Genomic DNA, 22,299 nt, shown 5'->3' on the forward strand with positions numbered 1-22,299 from the left:
GTCTGATGCTTCGATTCATTTTAAACAGACCGTTCAACAAAAGGATACCCAACATCTAAATATTGGATTGTTCTTTCTTGGTAAGATCCCATTTTCATTACAATTGTGGTCTTACCTTGACTTGAAGATGAAGTCCATGCTCTCCTTCTGGACAACAATCTCTATTACTTTTTTGTAAAAGTCCTCCTTATCTTCCTGTAATTTGAAAAGTCTAGCTTGTTGTTTGTGTCTACCGTCTCTGCGTAGAATAAAAATAGCAACAAGAACCTGTGGGCTCATGTGCGCCCCCTCCAGTGCGGCAGAGGTTATGGCTGCCTCCCCTGGTGCTTTTTTCATTGCCGTTATATGATGAGACCAGCGAGCCTAAATATCATATATACGTGAAAAAAGTTATTTAGAGACTATGGATGGCGAGGACAAATGTAATAAATGGATTTACAAATATTACATTGGTGACATAGAGTGAGATGGTAACAGGCATGCGCTTAGTGCCCGCGCTCCAGCCAGTTTCTGTGGGGTGACACATTCTGAGGTGAGGCAGAGCTCATCTGTGCCTCACCTCACCCCACATTAACTGGCTTGAGCGCGCTCACAAAATAAGTGCCCGTGTTAAATTAGTGCCCGCGCTCCAGCAAATTACTTTGGGCTTACGAGAGGCAGAGCTCGTACCTGCCTCACTTCTCATCGCTACCCGTAGTTGTAGCGGAGCTCGGCAAATTTGCTGATTTTGACTTTAAAAAGCGATTGGAATCATACATAAAGCACATTTACAACACAGATCAGTGGAGACATTTTATTATTACTATTTAGTTTTTCTTTAGTTGTTTTTCCGTTACATTGGAGTATGACAGGGGAGGCTCTAATTTGGCCTTTCATTGAATGCCAGTTAAACTTACAGATGTCATTGTGAATTGGAAAACTGCATTTAAATGTTGTTAAAGGTTCAGCAATTGTTGGTCGTTTACTAGGAGTTTACATATTTTAAGCTCAAATACGTTCTTCTATGTTTAAACCTTCAGACACATTTTGACGTGTTTTCAGTTCAGCACATCATTTATATAATATACGTACTCACCTTTATCTTTTTGCCATCTTAGCCTTTTGACCAATTTCTTCATATCACAGTTTTGCATGATGTCACTGTAGGACAATGTTTTAAGGATCTCTTGTTGATCACTCTAGGTTGTTAGTTTGAAATGTCTGGATGAAGATGTAAATGATTTACAAATGTTAAAAAAAAAAGCCTTTTTTCATCCTCAGTCTGAGGGAAAATCCCAAAAAGCATGATAGGGCGAGACAGGCCCCTTTAAGTTATTTTATTTATTTGTGTCTGCTTCTGAGAAGCTAATATATAAGTTATACAGTTATTTCTGCAAGAAAATTACAATACAATTACTGTTTAATCTTCACATCTTGTATTCATGTCTATAATTTTGAGCACCAAATTATTGAAAAGTATCGATAAGAGTATCGAAAAATACCGATACCGATAAGCAGTACCGGTACCGGTATCGATAAAATCCTAACAATACCCATCCCTACAATTGACACATGAGCAAAGTATGGTGGCTGACATGTGTAAATGCCTTTCAAAGGCCCAAAACATTTCCATTAGGAGAAACGCGCTGCGGTTTTAAAAACGACAAATAAACAAACACAAATTTGCCAAAACCCATGCAAAGAAGAAACATCTTCACCAACTTGACACACATGCAGCATTTAGAAAACATTCAACAACATGACCAAACATTGTCAGTGTTTTCTAAAAGCATTGCATAATCAAAATGCTGCAAATAAAAAAACACTGCAAGAAACTCAAAACACAACAGAAACCAGACGACAGTAAAAAGTGACGCACACCGCTGGGATCGTATGATTCATTCCGACATTACTAACAACAATCCCCAAACGTCAACCTGCACTCCAGCCCTGGTCCTAGCCGTGTAAGAAGGGATGCAGGCTGTGCGTTTCTCCTAATGGAAATGTGTTGGGTCAATGTAGTGCATTTGCATTCGGCGGCCACCATAGAAGGGAAACCAAACCATACAGGGGACCTAAGGCTCTGTTACCTTGATTGAAATTACATTTTGCTAAAAAATGTTTGGAAACATTTGGGACAACTCCAACATAGCTTTGCTCAGTTTTTTTAAATGTTACATACAGTTTAACTGTAGTGTTTAAATGGATTTGTGTATTATTTTTTCACTAAACCACAACAGACTTCTTCATCCTGCCCTAACACAAAATATAATGTGATCCATCATTAAACTGTTTGAGAATTCAGCAGATTGGACTAGAATGGACTTGTTGGACAGAGTTACTATAGATAAAAACCACAGTAATATCATTTGGGTAAATTTAGCACAAATTTAACCAAGCTACCTTTCCCATAATGCTGTGATTTTGCTCCTGATTTAAAATGATAGTGAATCGAGCCTGATTTAGTGTGTATTTTTCAAACATCCTTTTTACAGTCCACCACATGGTGGCGATGGTGAACCTCATGTCAATCTCTTCCTCTGTACTCCACAGGCTGCAAACACTTTGTTTTGACGGAATGAATAGCCGGGGGCTGAGTAATAGGTGGGGCGGTGTAATGTGGTGTTTGGATGATCCCTCTCCCCTCACCACGCCAACCCTCCACCACCTGCGCCAACACCTTAAACCTGCCTGTCAGGTTTCTGTAAATGGACCGAATAAAGGAGTGCGTGGTCACAGGCTGGTAGTTTTCCACTCACGGATACTAAAGGAGGTGGGACAGTCACATATATGAACTATAGCCAACTATAGTAGTTAGCTATAGGTAGTCGTTACCATAAAATGTGAGGCTTTGTTAGGATTCTTCTAACAAACAGGTCCCTATTACAAAATACTTTAATTATTGAAAATGTGATTCTAATGGAACAACATTCATTTGAATAACCAGTCTTCACTTCCTCTTAGAAAACACAAACTTCTCCTATTTCTGTTAAGTTTAGTCAATTATTTTAAATAAATGGTTATAGGATAACGCTTGTTAACCGAAAGAATCTGCCATTAATGTATGTTGTTCTGTAATAACATTGGTTGTGATGGTAGCTCTACTTCCATCTGAAAGTGTGCAGTTAAGTGACGCTGTTTACAGATTCACTTTTTGACCCGTTCACCTGCTTGGTGAAGCTGAAACAGATCCATTTAAACCATTTTAGGCACTTGCACCGTTTCCAAGTTAGTTTCTATGTCAAAAAAACCTTTAAGGTTCTCCAAACGGAATTCACTGGTAGATTGAGAGATTCCTCCACACAGGTCTCAACATGGTGTCAGTTGAGAGGCAGCCAGCAGCTAACTGTCCTGACAGCAGTGTTGTCCTTAAACACATGAACTGTGAACTGACCTATTTGAAACTGAAGAACATCAGCATTCTTAACTATTGGGATAGATAACGCTAGATGTTCCCTTGCTGTTGAGTAAATGTTTAGCTAATTTCTATTAATGAATGTAAAAATGATTTTAACACTAGATGTTCTTCATGTTTTGATATTACAAGGTTATGTTTCATGCTGGGAAAGAAGGCCTTAAATCACACCAGGATAAGCTGTGACATCCATTTTTATCTTTGTTTTTGGAATCTTTAAATTTTGGTCATATGGCCAGTCTAAAAATCTGTTCAACTTTCAGACTGTTTTGTAATGACATTGGTTGTTCTCCTGCAAGCCTGTCATTAAAGCTTCAGATCTAGCTTCTTTGTTTTCCTTTACTCTGCTCAATGAATCTCCATTACATTCACCACGATGCTTCTCCGCACGTGGACACTGTTCTGTGGGCAAATATCACATATATCTGCCTAGTATTTATATGCATGGGTTTTGAAAAAAAGCTTTGAAACCAACGAGTTAAAAAAGAAAAATACTTCAAACTTCAAAATGGTGAACTATGAACATGAACCATATCTCTTATGAAGTGTAAACCTGTACACTGGCTGAAAGCAAACATCCTAAACCCAAGGGGGGAGTTGGAGGGGGGGTGTCACGTTTTGGCCACGGACTGTGGATTGTGACAGCGCTTAGCTAGCCAGTTGGTCACTCACACAGAGACGTACACACACCCTGATAAAATGGCAACCTACAAGGCACAAATAATCTTTGATTACATCACTTCCATGTATCAGCAAATTGTTTTTGCTTGGTTTTTCTGCTATATTACAGTAAAGGTCTGCGGAGGGAACACGTTGAGCACCACTTTAGTCCAGTTATAATGCTAACAAGAACTCCTGGGAACCCCAACTGACAAGCACACACGCACACACACACACACACACACACACACACACACACACACACACACACACACACACACACACACACACACACACACACACACACACACACACACACACACACACACACACACACACACACACACACACACACACACACACACACACTCTATCTCACTAAAACTCAATTAAATTATAGCCTTTGTTTTATTTGCTTCCGGTAGCTTCAAATAATAATAATAATAATGCATTTTATTTATGGGCGCCTTTCAAAGCTCTCAAGGACACCTTACAGAGCATAATTAAAAACAAGCAACAAAGAAGATCACACAGTAATACAAGACTTAAAAACAAAGACTTAAAAACAACAATCAGTTTAGAAAAATTATTAAGATATTGAATATGCCAGTTTAAAAAGGTGTGTTTTCAGGCTGGATTTGAAGGTTGAGAGTTAGTCCATATTGCGGATGTCTTGTGGGAGAGAGTTCCTGAGACGGGGTGCAGAGTGGCTGAAGGCTCTTCTGCCTCCAGGGTGTGATTTAAAGGGTGCAATAGTGGATAAAACAATCAGGGTTTAATAACCTGGCAGAATGTATCTGTTTTATTTAGATTTAAAGCTAGTGAAGCAGAAGCTGCAGCCAGAGCTGCCTTTAAAGTCATTCTGTCTTCATCAGTGTTATTGTTGCAAGTGAAAAAACACACTCACAAAATTGCCAAGTTGTATTCCATCAGTCCAAACCACCACTGCCTGTCTGCTGAGAAAATGCCAGTATCTCACTGTCAGCAGTGGAGGGGTCCAAACTAACAGCCTGTTTTAATTTCAGCCTTGTCATGACAGGATGTGTGTGTGTGTGTGTGTGTGTGTGTGTGTGTGTGTGTGTGTGTGTGTGTGTGTGTGTGTGTGTGTGTGTGTGTGTGTGTGTGTGTGTGTGTGTGTGTGTGTGTGTGTGTGTGTGTGTGTGTGTGTGTGTGTGTGTGTGTGTGTGTGTGTGTGTGTGTGTGTGTGTGTGTGTGTGTGGGTGTGTGTAAGAGAGACTGAGTGTGTGTTTGGAGGCGTGGGGAGACAACAGGAAGCGGAGACGATGGTGCATGGGAAGCAGTTAATGGAGTTATTTTTGCTGGGGACACTGGTGTGAGGAGGGCTGCCTGACCTCGGTCCTGTTCACACTGAGGCTAAAAATGGAAACTGGGACTAATATTAGTTTAACCAGTCATCTGCCTCTGTTTATAGTTCAGACAGGGAGGAAGATAGATGAGTGCAAGATAAAGGCACAAATATGTTGTAAAACAAGGGATTTATTTGGTAGGAGTAATACAAAGGCAGAGGTGGAAAGTAACTAATTACTTTTACCCAAGTACTGTACTTAAGTATAATTTTCACATCTGAGGTTCTTGTACAGTAGTACACCTGGAGTAAATTCACAAGTTACCCTGCAGTATACAAAGTCATTTAAACTAGCTGCACCTTTACCAGCTTTGAGAACACTTGAGTGATCAATCATTATAAAACACATCATATACTGTATATTATTCTGAAATGGAACAATCTGCACAAGGGCTACTTTTACTGACGCTGCTTTTACTATATTTTGATGATAATACTTTTCTACATTTACTTGAGTAACATTTTGATTGCAGGTATTTTACTTGTAACAGAGTATTCCTACACTCTGGTAATTCTCCTGTTATTTAAGTACACGATATGAGCACTTTTACTACCTCTCTACAAAAGTGAGGTAACATATAATGTTTATTCTCCAATTATTACATGCATGTTTCTACGACTGACTTGCAACTATAACATTAAATCAGGTTACAGGACCTTGGATTGATCAGACAAATGCAGAAGAGCCACCCATAGTTTAATTTTCTTTCCTCTTTCAGTATTTTAGACGAAGTCGACACAATGCACAGAAAGCCAAAGGGGAAGCTGAACAGTTGTACGAGAACTGTGTGTCACAACTCACAAACCTGTTATCCATGTCAAAAATAAGGAAGACAGGGAGCCCTGTGTGTGTCTGGAGCAGAAGTGCAGTGACATTGTGAGGAAGCGCACACACTCCCTCACTAACATGTTGGTCTTAACTATTTGTTTGTTAAGAAAGGTAGTACATGTTTTTTCAGAGTTGTCTTTAGTTCAGTTAAAGTTATAAAAACAGTTTACATAGACAAACTAATAAAATGCATCTAAATTAATTTGTCAGTCTGTAAAATACACAAGCACCAAGTAATCACCATTTCCTTTGTTCAGACCTGGAGGCCATCTTGTCCCAGTGCTCAAAGGGGGAGCACGCCTCCAAAGTACTCTGTTTGGCGTATGAGTAGGCGGGAGTCTTGGACGCGATTGGTCAGGAAATGTGTGATTTTATGAGTGTCAATTAGGTTAAAAACTATCCGTTTTAAGCAGACCTTGTTGTTTTTGAAGGTATAATATGTATGTGGATGCAATAATGAATTTACTTAAGCCGTTAGGGTTTTATTAAATGTAGACAACAGTGTTTAAGTTTGTATTTAACCCTTCACACCGCTTTCAGAACCATGACCTGATTGGCCAGGTTGGAGTGGGAAGGCGGGCAGTCTCCTATAAATGTTGTTGGGAAGAGAGGGGAAGGGGGCATTTTGTGTTTGTTCCTTGCTGGTGAATGCAGCACCAGACATGCAGTTTGTGTTTCTGTGGAATAATGTGGAAGGCTAAGAATAAAACGCCTGTTTATTTTTTGCAAGAAAACCCTCTCTCCATGTATCGTTCTTTCACCTGCACCTCATATCGTAACAATTGGTGGCAGTGGTGGGATATTTAAACGCCTGTGAGGAGTCTTTGAGGACAGAGTGACTAAATGAGAGGTGGACGTGGAAGAGGTCGTCAGGCAAGGGCCACAGCCTTGCCAGACATGGAGGAAGAAAAAAGACGAGGGACAATGGAAGAAGAATCGCCACTTGAGGGAGCCGTGGCAGCTGAAAGTGAAGAAGATGAGGAAGAGCTGGTGGTTCGCCCCAAAGTGTTTACAGCCCATACTGGGGGTGAGGAACTCTCTACAGTAAGCTTTGTGGAAGAAATTAGAGAGTTTGTGCACAGGTCTAAGCAGACTGAGGCAATACTTTTTGAACAGATTAAACAATTAAGAAGTGACATGGTTTCAAAGTCAAGGCAGGACTCAGAAGTATACTATGACCCTGTTCAACAGTATCCCTATGCAACGCGTGCTGATAATCCAAGGCTACAAAATGAAACCTCAACACACCTGCTAAAAGCTGAGCCACATGGAAAATTCAATCCACTTCAAACTAGCAGGCCTGTCTCCTTATCCGATTGGCCTGTCCAGCCTCTGCAGAATATTGATCCACCAATCCGGACAGCAAGGCCCTATGTAAGTGAGCCGAGGATACCTGACTTCAAAGAAGGTGAAGACCCAGAACGTTTTTTTGTTCGGTTTGAACGGATGGCCAGAACATGGGGGTGGCCGCCATTTGAGTGGGCAGCCAGAGTAGTAACCTTGTTGACAGGATGAGCTCTTGAGGCCTATGCTGGAATGGATGAGGAACAGTCAGAGTCATATGAAGCAGTTAAAGCAGCAGTGTTAATGAAGTTTAATGTGACTGAAGAGACTTACAGACGGCGGTTCCGGAGCACCATTTTGCCAGTGGGAGAGACTGTAAGAGAAACCTACAACCATATTAAGGGGCATTACAAAAGATGGATGAGACCGAACAGCCGTACTAAGGAGGAGATTGGAGAGACTATTGTTTTGGAGCAGTACCTCCGTGTGCTTCAACCAGACGTCCGCACCTGGGTCAAGGAGCACAATCCCCAGACTGGGGAAGAAGCGGCAGATCTAGCAGAACGGTATGCAGCGGCCCACAGGGAACCTTCAAAGAAAAGAGTGACTGTTGGGAAGCCAAGGTATGGGGAGGGCAAACCTCACACTTGGCCAGCTGTTGAGAGCATGGACACTGGGGTTGGTAAGAAACCTGCATATCCAAACATAAAAAGGAACTTTATATGTTATTACTGTCAGCAACCTGGTCACAAGGCTTCATTGTGTCCATTAAGAAAGTCTAAGTTGGTTCAGATGTGTTCGGTACCTCGTCCAGAAAGTGTTGACCCTGCTAACGTTACCGATAGTGGAATTGTTCCACAAAGACATGTAGTAGAGGTCACTGTAAATGGTCAAGCAGTGAAAGCCCTAGCTGACACTGGTAGTTCACAAACCTTGGTGAAGTCCAGGGTACTTAGCAATGCAATAACTGATTTTGATGGCAGGGTAAATATCACATGTGTTCATGGTTGTAAAAAAGAGTACCCAACTGCAGATGTTATCATTGAGGTTGAAGGGCAAGCCTTTATGCTAACTGTTGGTGTGCTAGAGCACCTAGCTTATGACGTGATCCTTGGAGATGATTTGCCAATCTTAGACTACTTGGTACAGCAAAACTCACTAGCATACTCCTATGTAGCTACGCGCTCTATGACTAAGGGGTTAGAACCTTTACCAGATGCAGATGATAGTTTGTGTGAAGGGGGTGATAAGCTTAAGAAAACAAGGCGACAGCGCCGTCAAGAGAAAAACAGAAATCACGATAAGGCTAAATGCCCTGGGCTTAATCTCCCTGTAACTCCCCCCCATAGAGCCTCAATGGCAAATCCCTGATAACTTCAGAGAGAGTCAGGAGAATGACCCATCTCTAAAACCTCTATTTTCAAAAGCATGCAAAGTAGATGGCGAGGAAGATGCAAACACAGGGGGGCTGAAAAATCTAATTGGGGATCCCTTCATCATAAAAGACAACCTTTTGTATTTGGCAGACATAGAGAAACCTAGGCTAGTCATTCCTAAAGAGTTTCGCCAAGTAATCCTGCAGGTGGGTCATACTGTGCCATGGGCTGGGCATCTGGGGCAGGCAAAAACGTATGACCGCATAGCTCAGCGTTTCTATTGGCCAGGATTATACAAAGAGGTAATTGATTACTGTAAAACGTGCCATGAGTGTCAGGTTGTAGCTCCTACCAAACTTTCAAACAGGGCCCCTCTACAACCATTACCAATAATGAGTGTACCTTATGAAAGAATAGCCATGGATATAATTGGTCCTCTGCCAAAAAGTAGCAAGGGTCACAGGTTTGCCCTGGTTATTTGTGACTACGCCACCAGATATCCAGATGTCTATCCATTGCGTTCCATTCAGGTCAAACATATAGTGCGGTGTTTAGTAGAGCTATTCTCTAGAGTTGGCATCCCTAAAGAGATCTTAACAGATCAAGGTACAAACTTTATGTCCCATCTGATGAAGTCACTGTACTCGCAACTTGGGGTTAAAGGGATCAGAACGACTCCATACCACCCTGAAACTGATGGTCTGGTAGAACGTTTTAATGGTACACTGAAACAAATGTTGAGAAAATGTATTGATGATACTGGCAAAGATTGGGATAAATGGTTGCCGTTCCTTTTGTTTGCATACAGAGAAGTGCCACAGGCTTCAACTGGTTTCTCCCCTTTTGAGTTGTTATATGGCAGACAGGTCAGAGGCCCTTTGGATGTGCTGAAGGAGAACTGGGTGGCTGGTGAGGCAGTGGCAACTACAACCAACAACATCATCTCTTACATTCTGCAGATGAGAGACAAACTGGACAGTTACAGAGAAACGGTCAAAGAACACATGCATGAAGCTCAACATAAGCAGAAGGTGTGGTACGACAAACGTGCTTGTGAAAGAGAGCTGAAAGCTGGCCAGAAAGTCTTGATACTGCTCCCTACAGGGCCAAGTAAGTTACTAGCCAAGTGGCAAGGCCCTTATACAGTAACCCGAAAGGCAGGCCCTGTGACCTATGAAATTCTCTGTCCTGATAAAAGAAAGTGCAAACAGTTGTTGCATGTAAACCTTTTAAAAGAATATCATGACAGGAAAAACCAGAAGGCAGGTGGAGAACATGTTCTGATGATCCAAGATGTCCAGCTGGAAGAAGAGGATGCGTTGGAAACAGAGGAGGCTGACATGGTGCCGCACAGAGAGAAGTGTAAACCCCAGGCTCCTCCGGAGCATCTGAGTTTGGATCAGGGGCATCAACTGGGTGAGCTTAAACAATCTTTCCCAGCATTGTTCTCAGAAAAACCTGGACGCACTAATGTGATAAAGCATAACATTATACTGAAGGACCCTAAACCTGTTCGCCTGAGGCCTTACAGAATTCCTGAAAGAATGATGGAACCACTGAGGAAGGAGGTGGAGTTGATGTTGGACATGGGAGTCATTGAACCATCTAGAAGTGAGTGGTCAAATCCTATAGTGCTTGTTCCTAAGAAAAACACCACTGAACCGCGATTCTGCTCGGACATGAGGAAGCTGAACAGCATTTCCTGTTTTGATTCATACCCTATGCCGCGTATTGACGAGCTACTGGAGAAGTTGGGGAAAGCCAAGTACATCACAGCTTTAGACCTCTGTAAAGGTTACTGGCAAGTGCCTCTTGAGCCAGCCTGCAAAGAGTATACAGCTTTTCAGATTCCAGGAATGGGTTTGTTTCATTACACTGTACTACCCTTTGGTCTTCATGGAGCGCCTGCAACCTTTCAAAGATTAATGGACATTGTTCTTAATGATTGCACCAGGTTTGCAGCAGCCTACCTAGATGATGTGGTAATCTACAGTGAATCCTGGGAAGAACATCTGCAGCATCTTAAAGCTGTGTTGGGCAAGATACAGGAAGCCGGGCTAACCCTGAATGCCAACAAGTGTTCCTGGGCTCAAGAGGAGGTGAAATACCTTGGATACCTGGTTGGACGTGGGCAAATACGACCACAGGTGGAGAAGGTAAAGGCCATACAGGTAATACCCAGACCCCAGACAAAGAAGCAAGTGAGGTCCTTTTTAGACCTGGTGGGGTGGTACAGAAGGTGTGTTCCCCACTTTGCTACATTAGCTGCCCCACTTACTGATCTAACAAAAAAATCTCCCACTAAAGTTGTGTGGAATGATGAGTGTGAAAATGCCTTCCAGGCATTAAAGAGGCAGATCTGTCAAGCTCCTGTGTTGCAGAGCCCGGACTTCACAAAACAATTTCTTGTGCAAGTTGATGCCTCTGGTGTTGGACTAGGAGCAGTGCTAGCCCAAGGAGAGCCTGGCGAAGAGAAGCCTATAGTGTTCTTGAGTAAGAAACTGTTTGACCGGGAAAAAGAGGGACTGGCTATAAAGTGGGCAATAGATTCATTGAAGTATTAACTTCTTGGAAGAGAGTTTGTGTTGCAGACAGACCACAGACCTTTGAAGTGGATGCAATCTAAACAGCATCAGAATGCAAGGATTCTACGTTGGTGCCTAGCCCTCCAGCCATACCAGTTCACCATACAGTATTGTCCCGGTAAGAATAATCTTATAGCTGACTATCTTTCTCGTTTGCCTGACCTGTGCAAGCCAGAGGGGGAGGAGGTGTGAAATGTGAGGAAGCGCACACACTCCCTCACTAACATGTTGGTCTTAACTATTTGTTTGTTAAGAAAGGTAGTACATGTTTTTTCAGAGTTGTCTTTAGTTCAGTTAAAGTTATAAAAACAGTTTACATAGACAAACTAATAAAATGCATCTAAATTAATTTGTCAGTCTGTAAAATACACAAGCACCAAGTAATCACCATTTCCTTTGTTCAGACCTGGAGGCCATCTTGTCCCAGTGCTCAAAGGGGGAGCACGCCTCCAAAGTACTCTGTTTGGCGTATGAGTAGGCGGGAGTCTTGGACGCGATTGGTCAGGAAATGTGTGATTTTATGAGTGTCAATTAGGTTAAAAACTATCCGTTTTAAGCAGACCTTGTTGTTTTTGAAGGTATAATATGTATGTGGATGCAATAATGAATTTACTTAAGCCGTTAGGGTTTTATTAAATGTAGACAACAGTGTTTAAGTTTGTATTTAACCCTTCACACCGCTTTCAGAACCATGACCTGATTGGCCAGGTTGGAGTGGGAAGGTGGGCAGTCTCCTATAAATGTTGTTGGGAAGAGAGGGGAAGGGGGCATTTTGTGTTTGTTCCTTGCTGGTGAATGCAGCACCAGACATGCAGTTTGTGTTTCTGTGGAATAATGTGGAAGGCTAAGAATAAAACGCCTGTTTATTTTTTGCAAGAAAACCCTCTCTCCACGTATCGTTCTTTCACCTGCACCTCACATCGTAACAGACATGGAAAGAGCTTTTTTTCTTCTTGTTTTTTTGTTTTTGTTTAATGAAATGGGTGAAATCAAAATGTTTCTGAAGCACAGTTTGTCTCTCCATGATTATGAAGGCCAAATTGTTTTCAATTCTGTGAGAGAAAAACAACCTGTCAGCTAATTTCAGTGTCTGGTGGGATAGAAGAAAAAATATTTGTCATAGTAGTGTACAGTAGTTCGATATATTATTTTGACGTACTTAGTATTTTTCTTTTTATGACCCTTAAGACTACTACAAAAGCAGTTCACCTGAGCTTCAGAGGGTTTTAATATCTTTCAGCTTAATTTTAAATGTATTTGTATCGGGAACCTAGAACACTAACCTATTCATCTAAAAAAAGAACAAAAGGCTTTGTAACAGATTTAGCTAAATACTACCAGATGCACATACTGTACACACACACACAGACACACACACACAAAGGCTCCTCTTCTGCTCACTGTTCAGCATCACACACTCAGCACCATCTTCACGTTGAGCCCATCTGTAAAAAATAATGTTTTTTCTCACCTGAGACCGAGGAGGGAATTAAATGGAAATGTAATTCAGATCTCTCTCTTTCTCTCAACCATTCAGGTCTCAAGGAGATCCCGTCATGTCTCCCTCAGGTTCTCCACTATCAGTCACCTGGATCTGCCGGGTGACTGCTGAGTGTTAATCCTGCCTTTAAAGTCCCTATATCAAGTAGGAGTATATATACCACAAAAAGATAATCATCCCTTTTGTATCAAAATATTGCAATGCATATGTGTATATGCAAAGCAAGAGAAAACGGTCGTCAAAATGTCAAATTGTTGGTTGGTTGATCAAAAGTCCATATATTAACAAGTAATCACTGCGAGTTTCTGACAGGAAGGATATTCCTTTTTTGAATGGCTTGAAGGAAAAGGCAGATGTTAGAGCTCTGGGGGAGCGACATCTCCTCTTGAGACGTATGCGTACATTGAAGCTCTGCTCATTTGCCTAGAGTGAAGCAAAAAAACTATTCTGAAGGAGCAGCAGGATGAATATGCACGGTTAAGCGGCACACAAAGACATTTAACAGGTAATGTATGTGCAAATCGGGCTCCAGCGGGACGTTTTGGACAGTTAAAGGGAACAAAATAACAAAAACTGTTTCTCCGATGAACTCCTGACAATATATGTAGAAAATGTTTATCTTTATCTTTCCTTTCCCTTTCACACATGTGAAGGTTAGGGTTATGTTATGGAGCACACAACTGTTACTACTGGAAATAGCCCCATTGGTTTACGCAAGAATTGGGTTAAGCATCCAGGAGAAAACATGATTGAACTACACAGGGCTGATGGAGCAGACTTGTGACTTGGTCATAAACAGCTGAGTCTCTTCACGTTCCTTGATTTGTTTTTGGGGTCAGCATGGGGGACAGAAAATCACAAACCTTTTCTTTCTCTCCAGTTGGACATCTTTGTTAGCGTCTTTGTGTAAATGACCCTTCCTCTTCACACCGGATGTTTGTTTTCTTCACTTTTCACAGCATCAACCATGGTAATGTCATCAAGACGTCCATTGTTTACCTTAAATGCCCCAGACCATGAGCGCATAAGAAGTAGTGAGTGTTATATATTTTGATCTCTTTATCCAGTTTGTGTCCTTCCCTTCACACGTGTTCACATTCTGCTGCTCGTTTTGGCTGCACTGGTTAGCTCCTTGAAGCTGGTGACAGCAGAGGGTGAAGTGAGAACCTATATTTTATTAAAAGACAATAGTCTCTGGTACAAATACATTACATTTATGGGTGATTAGACTCCTTACTTTAAAAATGACAGAAAATAGGACATACCTGTTGTGGCTGTAGGCATTCCAAAGTAAACTATAATACATGAAGAATACCATCTAATAAATAACAAACACTGAGACCTTGCATATGGCTCTTACAATACCTTTTGGAGTTATGTGTGATAAATGTATATATCACAACAAATTGTAGAATGTTTTCTTTTATTGTATGCAATGCCTTTCTGTGAACATCTGGTCCAAATTGGGGACTGATCATCCTTTCCAGAAATACATGTGATAACAACATGGCCCCCTTGAGAAGGGCCTACACTTTTTCTTGGTCATGGGAAGGTTCCAAACATTGTCCAGAAAATAATAATCTTGCAGTCAAATTATTTTATACAAACATCCATTTAAAAAACTAGACATAATAAAGTAAGGAAAAAACATGGTTGTGCTTTGTTCTACCTCAGGTAGGGGTACCTTAACCTTAAGGGGTCTTAGTTCCTCTACTAATGAAGGCCATTTGGAACCATTATGTAGAGTGTATTCAGGAGTCTGTTCGATGATTGTTCTGAATTATGTGGCTATTTATTTTTTTACATAAATACGGAACAGGATTATGGCCACGTGAGAAAACCTTTATTGGATGAGACCAAAAGTTTAAAAATGTAGTTCTGACTTTATTCTCAGGATTGTTTTGCAAAAAGTCAGAATTCGGAATTAAAGTTCTGAGATGTTCAGAAAAAATATATTATTGTTTTTTTCCTCAAAATTATTTTGGTCACATCCCTACATTTGTTCTCATGTTGCCCTAATCCTCCTCCATACAGCTCAACCAGGTAATGTCTGAACCACAGAGAATTATCACCAACTCCGCAGCTCCCTTCAGCTTCAGAGCGTTTTACTGTTTTACTTTGTAAGGGCTGCAGTGAATGTGTGAAAGGGGCTTAAGTTGTGCTGCTCTCTTTCTCGGCTGGTAAAATGTCCATCAGTGTTCCTGCCATTTAACTTAAAGGTCCCATGTCTTGCTTTTCCGGTTATCACCCGTCCCCTTGTGTGTTATGTAGCTTTTTCTGCATGTAAACGGTCTGCAGAGTCACAAACCCTCAAAGTACACCCTGTAGCGAGTAAAACTCTAACACAGAAAAGACCTGCCTATGCTGCCCCAGAACGCCTCGTTGGAGATTTCTCTTTTTAAATTGTTTGCTTCCTGGGTTCTGTGACGTGTGAACACCCAAATCAACAACAAATGACCGGATTGGCCCAAATGGACCAATCCGCGGAGCACCTCACACACCAGGATCCCGTGGCTAACTAACAGGGAGTCCCATTGACTTGCATAGAGCTCCCTGAACGCTAGACGAGTTGGGATCGCGGAGAAATGCTCTCCGCAGACCCATTCTCACAGCGTTTATCAACCTTTTTCTTACTCAATATCAAGCCACACTTATTGTTTTTACTTCGGCTGTGAGTGTTTGTGTGTGCTCAGGATGAGTTTCGCTGTATCGCCTACCCGGAAACCTGTCCGCTCCTCGCAGCAACGAGCCTCGCAACAAGCCGACCAATCAGAGCACACTGGGCTCACAGGGAGGGGAAGGGCAGGAGCTCCAACAAGCCGTTTAGTACAGAGAATAAATAGCCTACTGGTGAATACACATACTTTACACTTACAGAGATGCTGTGTGAGAAACTAATGTGATTTTGGAAAATTGCAAAATGTAAATCTATTTTAGTAGACCTCAACAATGGAAATATGATCAGTAGAAATGACCTTTAACGTAAATTCTATTTTTAAGCTTCGGGACACACTCTTGGTAAAACACATGTTGAAATCTGCAATAAGAAAACAACAATGACAGTGATCTATGTGAAAGATATATTCTTACCTCACATGGCCTGTTTCACATCACTTCACCATGGTATATGCCCCATATCGTTGCAACATTCTAGCTAGCTAGCTTGATGCAAACAGGGGATTTAAACATGACCATACAGGACCACAGACTGATCACTTAGTTAGTGACAGGTTGTTTCATGTCAGAGAAGTTGCAGAATTGCAGCTGTAAGACAGTTTGCTCTTTGGAATCACAACAGGAAATGGTATAGATCCTCAGAAGCAGGGTTAGGGGTCCCTTCTCTCTCCCAGCCCCCTCACTCTGCCTCTCAGTGTGTGTCATCTGCAGCCTGGCAGTTCTTTTTATAAATAACCTCATACAGGGAGTTGGTTTGATTTGAAGGAGCAATCCTTTTCAATCAGCAGCCCAGCAGCACAAATTAAGTCAAAGGGGTTGCAAAGGGGTCATAAAAACTTTCATTGTGTAATCACATAATAAGTAATTACCACTTAACAATTTAACAAAAGCATTTCCAAAATAGTTTTAGCATTAATGAAGATGTTTTTCCATTTTGGCCACATAGTAATAGGCATCACTCATAATCAAAGATCCATCTGAAATTAATCAAAGGAAATATGGTGAGTGTGATGTCAGGAAGTGGCACATCGAGACATTAAAACAGTACATCTTTGAGAGCAATGGATTACATGTATCGGGATTACATAATCAGGACAAAAAAAAAGGTTCTGTATTCCCTTACAGTTACATTAAAAAAAGGTAATGAGATTTTGTTACATTTCTCAAAAATGTATTATTAGCAGGATTATGTTACATGTGGATATTGACCAAATCTAAAAGTTATCCGTTTAGTTTTGGTATATATATAAAATAGGTGACTGATGATATATCTTTGAAAGGAAAATAGACGGAATATATTTTTTCTTTGTGCTACTGCCTAGAACGGTGCAGGAACCTCTGAGAGGGATCATCAGATGTGTATTCATCTGTTTATGCAGAGTGTATGCTGATCATCTGCTCAAATACCTTCAACTGCAGCAAGCTGAAGATGGGCAGGTGCAAAATATCCATGCATGCATCACTTTCATTTTTTAATTTTTTTTATTTGAGGTAAAAAAAAAAGAGAGAAACACCTGGGAAGATAATGGGACTGGAATCAAGGCTGCAAATTGCATTTTTGGTCCCTAGTTATTATTTGACTGACTACTTTCTCATATCATCATCATTACATCAGGCAAGTCAAAACAATGTTGAGCACCAAACTGAAAGACAAACAATAAATCAGACGTTATGCTGTAGGCAAAACAAGATTGTGATTCAGAGGCATGGTTCATAATTACAATATTGCTCATTTAACAACTCCAAGTGTTGTGAACACTCTGGCAGCATCAGTGTCCAGTGTTCACAGTGCAAGAAACAGCATGAAACAAAAGATCCAAATGAATGCACTCAACTCAAAGTCACATTGAGTAAAGCACTACAAGGGTGAATTTGGGATTCAAAGGTTTCTGGCACACATATTGGGTGGAGGTCCAAGGATTCCTCTTCACATTTCCACCAAAGGTCCAGAGCACAATTTGTTCTGTGGTGAGAAATGTGAGCACACAGAGCTGAGAGACACTCACACCTTCCTCACTCTGACAGTCGGCCAACTCTTTTGTGTGTGCATGCTTGTACAGTACGTTCACAGAAAGACATTATTTGCATAGAGAAATGGGGGTGTTTATATGCTTCAAAATGCAACAGTACTAAACGATTCAGATGTTGTTGGCTTACTTTAAAAATGTATTCCGTTACAGCATTTACCTGTAAATCACTAACCTAATCTTGGTATCACCATGCAAAAGTAATGTAACCTGATTACTTTCTTTACGACATGATGAAAAAATAAAAGCGAACAAATAAATATCAATAAGATGTTTTTTACTTGTGTAGTATGTAAGACTTTAGAACAGTATGACCTTAGAAAATAAGAAACCAAGATATTTTGGATCAAAAGTGTGTCCTCTGCTCAGAGATTCTATTGATAGGAAAACCTGCCTTTTTATTAAGCATGTTCAGGCAGGAGCCTCTTTATTCTGATTGGCTGGTTTGGATATGAACAATTAAATCACACCAGTCAATATGCCGGCACATTCATTTATTTCAAATTATTTTAATTTTATTTTCTCTTTGTTGAATTTCTAACTTTTTCTTCTTTTTTAAAATAATATATTTTATTCTATTTTACTCATTCTAAAATGGAACAACTGTCACGAAATAACAATTTCCACCTGGGAATTATTAAAGTATTTCTAATTCTGACAGTAGCGAGCCGTCAGGGCCCTCTCTGAGGGCCTAACGGCCCGTCCACACAGCGGCGTGCGTTGACGCTTCACCATTCACTTTGAATGGGGTGACGTCACTTTTTGCCGAACTGCATTTTGGGAAGCGACGCGTTGCTGGCGTTGCTCGCTTCAAAAGTTCAGCAATGTTCAACTTTTGGCGCCTCGGCAGAAGCGTCAGCCGATGAAATACCGTTTATGCAAATCTGCCAGTACAAGCGCTAGCCAATCAAACCGCGTGTATGCTGGGAGAGACTACGCAGGTCATTTCCTCATATTCCAAAAAATGGAGGAAAAATTCATTATAGCGGTAGTGAATCACCCGGTGCTGTATGATCAGTCTCTGTTCACCTACCGGGATACAAACTGGAGGAGCCAGGCATGGAGAGAGGTGGCAGAGACAGTGGGTGAAACTGGTAGGTTTTCACCTGTTTGGGGATTTTATATCCAGTTTACTTCGTTTTAACATTGCTATTGCTTTGTATGTCGGGGCCAAGAGATTCATGTGATTGGTTGTTGGTCGCGTTGCTCGCAAAAAATCCCCAAGCTTCAGATACGCCCACCGCCAAGCGTCAACGCACGCCGCTGTGTATTTTTCATTAGTTTTACCAAAATAACTTTATTTAATTGTATTTAAAATAACATTTCCAAAGAAATAAATCCTTTGAATCTGCCTGTTCCGTTTCTGTTTCAATGTGAAGGGTTAAATGAAAGAAGCTCCTTTAGCCGTCTCTGCGAGTTACTGTGAAGAGAGGAGAGCTTGTTTCTCCCTCTGTACATTCACATGGGCCCGCTATAGTAACTCAATGAGAGAGTAATGTCAACTGACAGTACAATTGACCAATCATATCTTCCCTCTAAATGGGTGGGCTTTATTTTCGCGGACTTTATAACAAGTTCCACCAGCTGTGAAGTCTAGGGGTTCTTCTCAGGTCGATTAAATGGAATCCTTGCGTCCCTCACTTGCGTCGTTTCCCTGCGTTTAGTCCCTCCCACCAGGAAAGCATGGAGAGACGCAAGGAAACCACGAGAAGCAAGGAAATTAGTTTTAAGAGCAATGGGACGTCCTTTCTTCCGGAGGGTCACGTGAAGCGACGTCCGTTTGTGATGACGCCGCACAGCTGTTCGTCTGACAGCAGCCAGCTCTGTCCCCGTTATTTTCACAAACACCCCCGCCTCTGTTAGTACACATTTACTGACACAAACATTTGTATCATCATCTGTTGTAGACCCAAATACATTAAATAAAATAAGAACTCATTCTCAAAAAAGATAAACGCCATTCTTAAAATGTATAAACGAAAAAGGCAATCATGAAAATGTTTCCAATAAAAATAAATTTGACCACTTTGTTGTTCAGATATATCACATATTTGTAACTAAATGATACATGAATTGAAACAAAACACAGTATAGACTGAGGAGCGACTCTCGTGAGTTTCATGTATTTTCTTCACTCCGCTGGGAAACTGCTCTCATGTCAAGAAGCATCAGATCAGTGCATGCAGTGCATGCCATGCACTGCATCGTCCAATCAGTGGGCGATGCACAGTAAGGGGGCAGGGCGAGTATCTGTGGATTTCATCGGAGGATGGTCTGGTGATTCCTCCATTATCGCCCCTCCATTATCGCTCATCGATCCTCGGTCCTCCAGCAGAAATAAGCGCCATGGGACGGTGTTAGCAAATTTAAACTTAAACCTTTTGTCTCCTGCAGCAGAAAGGTGAATAATCTCAGTCGTTCAAGTTTAGCCATTCATCACGGCGTTATTTATTTTAGGTAGATAAGGCTGCCGACAGCCTCTCTGTACATCGTCACATCTGCCATCTTGGGCGCGTCTTCGGTGTAGTCCAACTTTTGATCACAAGGTGTCTCTCTCACCCTACACTCGCTCATATCAAAACGTTCCAGTATCTTTGAAACATATTTACTTTGCGATACTGTAACGCAGTCATTCGACTGGTTGAAATCCATCCCCAAAAAGTGCTTTACCCTCCCCAAATCCTTCATCTTGAATTTGTTAGAAAGCATGCTTTTTACTTTCTCTAGACACTCGATGTTGCTTGCTGCGATGATAAGGTCATCAACCCAGATAGCAATAATTACTTTTGCTTCTTTAGATTCTTTTGCATAAATGCAATGGCCTGCCTGGTTCTGGGTGAAATAGTCATCCGTTAAGCATTTGTGCAACATCTCGTTCCAGTTACGCCCAGATTGCTTTAAGCCATAAATCGACTTCTCCAGCTTACAGACAAGCTTTTCTCCCTCCTTTACATACCCCTCAGGTTGTTCCATGTAAATATCCCGATCGATGGGAGCATGGAGATAAGCGGTTTTTACATCCATTTGATGCAAGATCAAATCCTCTTGGGCTGCCTTCTGCATTAGCACCCGTATGCTAGTCAGGTTAGCTGTTGGTGAAAACGTTTCACCATAATCTATTCCTGCCCGCTGACTATAGCCTTTTGCTACAAACCTAGCCTTGTGTTTGTCGTTTCCGTCAATGTCCCCTTTAATTGAGTAGACCCATCTACCTCCCACTGCTTTCCTGCCTTCTGGCAATTCAGTCAGGGTAAACGTATGGTTGTCCTCAAGGGACTTGATTTCCTCATCCATCGCTTTACCCCATTTTCCAGATTCAGTGGATGTCATGGCCTCTTTAAAAGTCAGAGGTACACCACAAATTGCTTTGTAGCAATAGTCTACACTGATGAGTGTACTGTCGTCCTCCTCAGTCTCTCCCTGAGCATAGTCTTTAAGGTACCCCGGGGCTTTACGCTCCCTCCTGGGATATCTCACACTGTCTGAGGCATTTGGCGTCACCCTAGAGTGCTCCTCGCCATCATCCTCTCGTGCAGACTGTGGACCGTCAGTCAGTACAACACCAGGCTGTGTGGTCTCTACCTCTCCCTCAGAGTCTCTCTCCAGGTCCAGCTCTAACAGCTGTGTCTGAGTCTCACTCTCACAAGTTGTCTTAGTGACAAACTTCACCAACCTGTGTTTCTGCACTCTCTCCCTGTCGGGGTAGTAGATTAGGTAGGCGGGACTGCCCTTGTCATGCCCGACAAAACGCCCCTTTTCACACCTAGAATCTAGCTTCCCCCTGTCCTGCTGGTACGCATAGCACACTGCACCAAATTTTTGCATGCTAGCCAAATTGCACTTTTTCCCGGACAGTGCTGAGTATGGTGTAGTGCCCGTGTGCTTATTAAAACACCGGTTCCTCGTATGCGCTGCTTCTTGGATAGCATAATGCCAGGGACTCTTAGGTAGCTCACTGTCAATGAGCATACACCTGGCCATCTCAAAGAGAGTGCGCCCTTCCCTTTCAGCAGTACCGTTCTGGTGAGGTGAATAGGGACAAGACGTCTCGTGCCTTATCTTGTTCTTCCTCAGTAGCGTTTTGAACTGCTTACTGGTGAACTCAGTTCCATTATCCGACCTGATGCATTTTACCGTCCCATAGGGAGCCACATCAGCCAGATAATTCTCAGTGGCTTGAGGTGTATCGCTCTTTGCTTTCAGGAAGTAAACGAACACTGCCCCTCAGTACACATCAGTGAATGACTGTAAATACTTAAAGCCATCAATGGACACATTGTTCATTGGACCAACTAGATCCGTATTCACCAGCTCAAGTGGTGATTTAACCTTGTCTGTCGGATCCCTGTTCCTTGTTTGTGTAAACTTCCCCTCAATACATACTGTACATTCTTTAGCAGGTTTACACTTAGTACCCTTGATATGCATGCCTTCGGTAACCTCCTGCAACTTTAAAACGTCTTCGTAATTGCAGTGCCCCATGATCTCATGCTATGTTTGAATATCATGGCTGACATGACACATATCATCATCACACTCGGTTGGTAAATAGTACATCCTCTTATGGACATAAATATTAAACCTCAAACCATTAGGTGATA

The 22,299-nt window shown here is 41.7% G+C and overlaps 1 protein-coding gene across 1 annotated transcript in view; it reads right to left on the reverse strand.

Moving 5' to 3' along the window:
• LOC307028144 (uncharacterized protein) overlaps positions 1-22,299 on the reverse strand; it is a 207,705-nt gene that overhangs the window by 184,226 nt on the left and 1,180 nt on the right. The gene's annotated exons all lie outside the window — the stretch shown is intronic.

This window comes from Notothenia rossii (assembly GCF_949606895.1).
Source record: "Notothenia rossii genome assembly, chromosome: 2".
Classification (NCBI taxonomy): Eukaryota; Metazoa; Chordata; class Actinopteri; order Perciformes; family Nototheniidae; genus Notothenia; species Notothenia rossii.